This window comes from Prosopis cineraria, unplaced genomic scaffold (assembly GCF_029017545.1).
Source record: "Prosopis cineraria cultivar Desert tree isolate PC_DT_omini unplaced genomic scaffold, ASM2901754v1 PC11, whole genome shotgun sequence".
Taxonomy (NCBI): domain Eukaryota; kingdom Viridiplantae; phylum Streptophyta; class Magnoliopsida; order Fabales; family Fabaceae; genus Prosopis; species Prosopis cineraria.
The window spans coordinates 6443080-6449519 of record NW_026555342.1 but is presented as its reverse complement, the minus strand read 5'-3'; the positions used below and the strand labels follow the sequence as shown (position 1 = coordinate 6449519).

The 6440-nt window shown below is 30.1% G+C and overlaps 1 long non-coding RNA gene across 1 annotated transcript; it reads right to left on the bottom strand.

Annotated features, from left to right (window-relative positions):
• Positions 1-5106: 5106 nt before the first annotated feature.
• Positions 5107-5839, bottom strand: LOC129285299 (uncharacterized). Its single transcript, XR_008587156.1, has 3 exons — positions 5706-5839; positions 5488-5586; positions 5107-5239 (listed from the first exon to the last, which is right to left on the bottom strand). It is a non-coding gene; the product is annotated as an uncharacterized LOC129285299 (long non-coding RNA).
• Positions 5840-6440: the final 601 nt, after the last annotated feature.

The window sequence follows — 6440 nt, the reverse complement described above, 5'->3', positions numbered from 1 at the left end:
GTTTGAAGTAAACTCATTTTCACGTGACTTTTTCGATTAATCTGGATTCATTTAACTGTGTATGTTTTAAACTATATATGAAGTCAAAAAATTGAACGTCGTCCCTTATTATTGGATGGTTGACGACATGCATAATTAAATTGACAGACTCCACGGAAATAATTATTTATTCAACAATGTTTCATGAAAAATACCGCAAAATTCATTTACAAAATTAAGTGCCATGTCTGGAATAAAACAAAATAAAGACGATATCAAATCATCATTTGAATGTCCTTTTTGGAATTTTCACCTTAATTTAATGGGTTTAATTCTCTGTTCTTTTCTTATTTATTTATTTTTATGTTGAGGATATAAAAGAGAAAACGATGGATAGTAACTAGAGAAATTATCACATATCTTTGTGACAAATGCAATTTGGTCTAACAAATAATTTAATATATTATAATCAATTTGATCGTATCGTATTCCAAACGTTTCAGGAAATTGAATTAAATATATGTGCTCATATCTAATCTTTCATCCTCCCCCCCCCCATAGTGATAGTCAACATATAAGAGACGAACACATTATATATATCTGACGGTGGATGGATAATTAAGGAAATTATTAAGTAATTACAACACCATTTGTTGTAATGTGTTAGACGCTGTAGCTTTGTGATAAACACACAATTTCGTCTCTCGCATAATTAATTAATATTATTTATAATGAATAATGGGAAACTGACAAAATAAAGTATTTTATAGTTTTCATTTTTTTGAGTGTTTTTAATTATTGGCAAAAAGAACTTTTTGGATGGTTGAATATGTAAAACAAATTATTGCAAATTTAATTTCCTAACAGTTTGATGGAAGTTTCTTTCGTCCAAAAAAAAAAAAGATGGAAGTTTCTCATATCACTGAGTCAACTGACCAAAAGAAAACTTTGAAATTGGTATATTATCACCTAGCTACAAGGTGGTGGACGTTTATATCCTGCTGATATCATAAATTTACAACAATGAAGCTCATTTGAAAAAGCTAACATAGGGTTCACAATAATTAAATGGATTTAGAAAGCTTCCTCCTTTGCAATGAATAATTTGTATATATATTTATATAATTAAATTGCACAATTCTTACATTATAAATAATGTGTTTCTCCTCATCTTTACATTAACGGGAGAAAATTAAGGACAAGAAATTAAGCAATCAAATCAAACCTAGACGCAAGTCATATATTGTTTCATATCTCTTCTAGAATATTATTTCCTATATGTATTTATGAATGTATAATGTGTGGATTCTTCTATATATATATGTGTGTGTGTGTGTGTGTGTGTGTGTGTGTGTGTGTGTGTGTATCGAGCATTCTAACTTCAATATCCAATATCTCTGGGACTTCACCACAATCTACGTGAAAATGAAACATCAACATGAAATTGGGAATCAACAGAATATTGAAAGAAGAATAAGATGAATATTACCCACGGTACATACAGGTTAATAGACTAATTATATTAACGAGTTTGAACATTTGTCGTATGGATTTAGGGTAACAAGATTTAAGATTATTTAATAAAATGGAACAGAGAAACATTAAACAAATGTTCTGTGCCGTTTCTTTGTTACGATAAAATTCTTCGATACTAAAAATAAAGCCAAAATGCGAAAGCTTTTAATTATTGCTCAGCAGGTAACATGTACTCCTTCCATCTCAAATTATAAAATACTTTTAGACAAAATTTTAAATATCAATAAACCACATCAAATACACTTAACAACCTTATCTTTTCAAAACAAAAATATAAACTTTTAAAAATGCCCATCATTTAATATATTGAAAAGAGAAGGAAGGAAAATTAATTATAGAGAAACAAAAAAATATTAGAATTGATGCATTTAATAAAACCTTAATCTACTCAAAATGTCTTATATTTTGAGATAGAGAAGCTCATTCAAAAGTGCTGTATAATTTGGAATGGAGGGAGTATTATACTCCTACCATCTCTATATATAAGATATTTTTTAAAACCTTTTTTTATCATTAAATATAAGATGTTATTTGTATATTTTTTTAATGAATAGACCATTATATCCTTATTAAATTGAAAATAAAAAAGATAAATACTCTCATTAATTTACTTTTGAAAAAGAGATTCATTTTTTATTTACAATAATTAGGGGCAAAATTGAATGTTGTTGTGTTTTTAATTAGATAATCAACTTTTATTAGTTTGTGTAATTCGGTTAAAAACATCTTATATATAGGGATGGAAGGAGTCTATTACTAGTATTGAATACTTAAAGAACCTCAGATCCAATGTCCAAAAGAAAGCATTTAATCCATATATATTATTACCTTCAGATGTATATATTTTATCTGTTAAAAAATATAAGACATTTTTTATGTAAGATGCATGTTAAAAAAATTTAAGACATTTTAAGTCTTAATTTCAATAGTGTAGTAAATAAGATTTTTTTAATTGAGATGCCCTAATATATAACTTTTAAAACAATTAATTAACACATGATGATACATGTAATTCGGTTAAAATGTCTTACAAATATATAGAAGGAGAATAAGTAATATTAATAATGAGCCTGTGAGAGAACATGTTTTCTTGGAAAAGATCTTGTTGGGGGGGTTCAGATTGGAGTAGGAGTTCTTACAAGCGGTCATTCCCCATTCCTAACAATATTATTAGAGTGGGAAAGAAGCTTCTGAGGAGTTGGGATTGGAGTAGCATTATTAATATTATGAGAGGCCACCTGAGTCTGAGGTGATGGCCCAAAAAAAAGCTTCTGGGTGTTGATGCTTTTAGAATTCATGGTGTTGCTTTCTGTCTAACAAGAAGGAACAATCAAAGTTACAGAGAAAAACTGATGAAATGATGAGAGGTAGATGACAGGATTGGTTTGAAGCTTGTTGGTGAAGAAGAGAGGTATTTATAGAAAGGGTACAAAGTATGATGATATTGGACATTCAAAGAAATCTAGAGAGAAAGTTTTGGGAAAGTTTGAAGTAGTAGCGTGTGGTAGAATTAATTAATTGGGCTTGGAAACCAAAAGATGGAAGGCCGAATGGAATTAAAAGGCCACATTAATGCACGTGGGACAGAAGGTTAAATAATGGTTAATGTGTGTTTAGTCTTGTTCACCGCGTACCATACCAACACCAACCACTTCAAATTTAAACCTACATACGTGAAATTAAATCGAGCGTTAGATATCTAATTAATTAATAGAGTATTATTAATTTGTTTCTCATTGTTATAATGCTTTTCTCTCGCTCTCTTTCATTTAATAAGGAAATTTACATACAAATAATGTTATACACACCTGTGTGTCCATATATATATATAGCAGTTTGTTATAATAACATTACGATTTATGAAGGTGAGAAACTCGGAAAATGCAGTGAGTTTTCTCTAATTAATTGGATTAAATGAGTGATTTAAAATCACTCTCAATTAATTAAGTGGACATATCTTAATTACAGCCATTGAATTTCATCAATTTTAAAATTATCTTCAAGAATTCAAAGCAATCATGATAATCAGAACACCTCTTACATACATTGTCCCTTTTAAAAATTTTGGATTTTGTGCTTTTTGAATATTAATTATATGATAAAATGTCTGATTGTGTTTTGATTAATTTGAAAATTATAGTCGTGCCACATCATGAAATATTATTGGGTATCTAGATTTAGATCACTCATTAAATCACAGTCCTAATTAATGTAATTTCCGCGGAAAGGGATAGATTGGCCATGTCGTCGTAAAGCAGTGATGAATTCTTTATTGTCCTTCACCTAAAGGTCAACTAATAGGCCCTCTTCCTATCATGTAGAATAAGAAACAAGCAATTTGTTGGTGAATTATATGAATTTCGTAATTAACTGTTATTGATTACATATTTAATGTATATTGGCATCAATATCGATTGATTCGGAATATGGAGATGAATTTTTTTTTTAACTCCATCAAAGTGCAATATATACCAACACACGTATGAATATGATGATTGGATAAATTTAAATACTGCTATTATTTTATTGACTTGTATATTTTTAAATACTGTAGAATTTTCCACTTGTTGGGTGGTTTTTATTTTTATCGGCAAAGAAGGAAAAAACTTTTTGGGTAGTTGAATAAAACAAATTAATTATTGGAGATTTCCTAACAGTTTGTCGTAAATTCCCGTACCATTGACCTCTGTTTTTTTTATTTCCTTTCGGCCAAAAATATATATGAATAGTACAAAGCATGTCATTTCATAGAATTCTCTTTAATTTTCAGAAGGACTGAAACAAAAAAAAAAAACGATATTATCATGTCACCGACTAGGTGATGGAATTTTTGCATTGATTTACTGGGCTGATTTTATTTCCATTTTTTTAATCTTTTAGCATTCAAATAGTCACCATGCAAGAGATAAGCACATTACATATCTTACGTTGCAAGTAACCTGCGGGTGATCATTTACGTAGAAACTTTGCAGTGGGTGTGTGTGATCTTCATTTTTTTTTTCTGTTTTTTGTTTGGTAATTTTTTTTGGCACCTCTCTCATTTTCTTTCTAAATTTTATAGAGATTTTTCCCCATCGTAACATATTTTTGAAACGCTCTCCAACGTAACTTTAATTGAATTAATTAAGCTTGGATAGAGCAAATTTACAGACTCAATCTTATTTCCCCAACAACTTTAAGTGATTTTTTTTGGCATGATGATAATGATGATTTAAAAAAAAAATTGAAGGGTGAAACGTTAGAATATTAATGCAAAACATTCTTATCATATTTTAAATTGATTTGATCAACTTTTCTTTTTCTTTCTCTCTTTATTGTTTATCCTGCCATTCTCCAATATTCTATCTATATCAAAAGTCTAAGGGGGAAAAAAATTACTGAATCATGTCTCGCGCTGGATGCGTCATTAAATTTATAAATTGTAGGTGCAATTGATCTGCATGCTTTTTAAAATCAACTGAAACGAGTCCGAGCCCATATATCAACATTAATTACATATATGTGTATTTAAAATACACATGGATACGGACTTACAAAACCTAGACATAAAACCAAACAAGGAAATTGAACAAATCTACTGATATTATTTTTGGTAAACTAACAGACCAGAATACATTTGTCCTAGATATATGGACCCAACAAAACGAACAAAGAAAATGAACAACTAAGTTTTATTTAATTCTTCCTTTATTCCAATACCAAGGGCACCGAGGTTCATCACAATCTGTATCAAAAACAATATAGAATAGGATGAGCAGTATAATAATAACACAAATTAAAGAGAAATAAGAAGGGACAGAAATTACAGAATATAAGCGAGCATTAATTTGCTAAATCGGTTGAAAGTTGAGGAGTTTAAATAGCTTGATGATGATAACAAATTAAACACAGGTGGAGCATGGGCCGGTATTAAGAGTTTAAAGATGAAAGAGGTGAATTAGATTAAAGTAAGTAAAAAGATCAAATAATAACCTGATAAAGATATGGAATGAATCATGATCAACGACTCGTGGAAAAGGTACCCCGAGTGGTAATAATTGTAGTCCCAGTAGATGTTGGAGGGTTATTAGACTGTGTCCGAGGAGGTGGTTGATAAGACAAAATGAAATGAAAAATGATTGATAAGTATAAAAGAAAGGAGTAAATGTATATAGTAAGCAGAAAATGAATAAATGAAATGAGACGAGTACGTCACTATGGTGACGGGAGGAAAAGAGACCCTTGCTTGTTGGGAGTGGTGTGGGATTCTTGATATTAGGACTTGGAGTCTGAGGAGTGTCGCCTGAAGGACTCGACATGCTGCACCTTCTTCAAGGTAGGGTTTGACAACGAGAGATCGAGGTAGGGTTTGTTGTGAAGCTGGAGGAATGAGATTCGTGCAATTTATACTAAGCTAGTCTCAAGGTATTGCAGGGTGATGCGTATTGGTTCAAGTAATTACCAAGTGATTGTTAAGGAAATTTACGCTCTGAACTTGCCATGGAATTGAACTTTGAAAACGCAGTGTGTATCCTAGGGTCACAAGAGAGTCATTTATTAACTAACTTGATAACTCTTCACACCCGCACATATGTCATATACACTTGGCCTTACTATTTTTCATTGCATCAAAAAGGCTTTGTATTCCTTAAGCATACTTAATATAAGAAATCTAATATAGTGTTAGAGCTATTCGATTGGGTACAAAAAAAACAATAAAAGAAGAGGAACAAAAGAAAAAAAATGAAAGAATGAAAGATGAAAAATACAAGAGATTAAAAAAGAGAGAAGGAGAAGAAATTCAATAGACCTAAGGCTCATAAGACTTAAAAAAAATACGAGCCCAACAAGAAGAAGAAAAAACTGAAAAAAAAAAGAGAGGAAAAAAGTAAGAAAAGGAATATTAGAACAAAAAAAAAAGTCTCACATTTAAAAATTAAAAGATA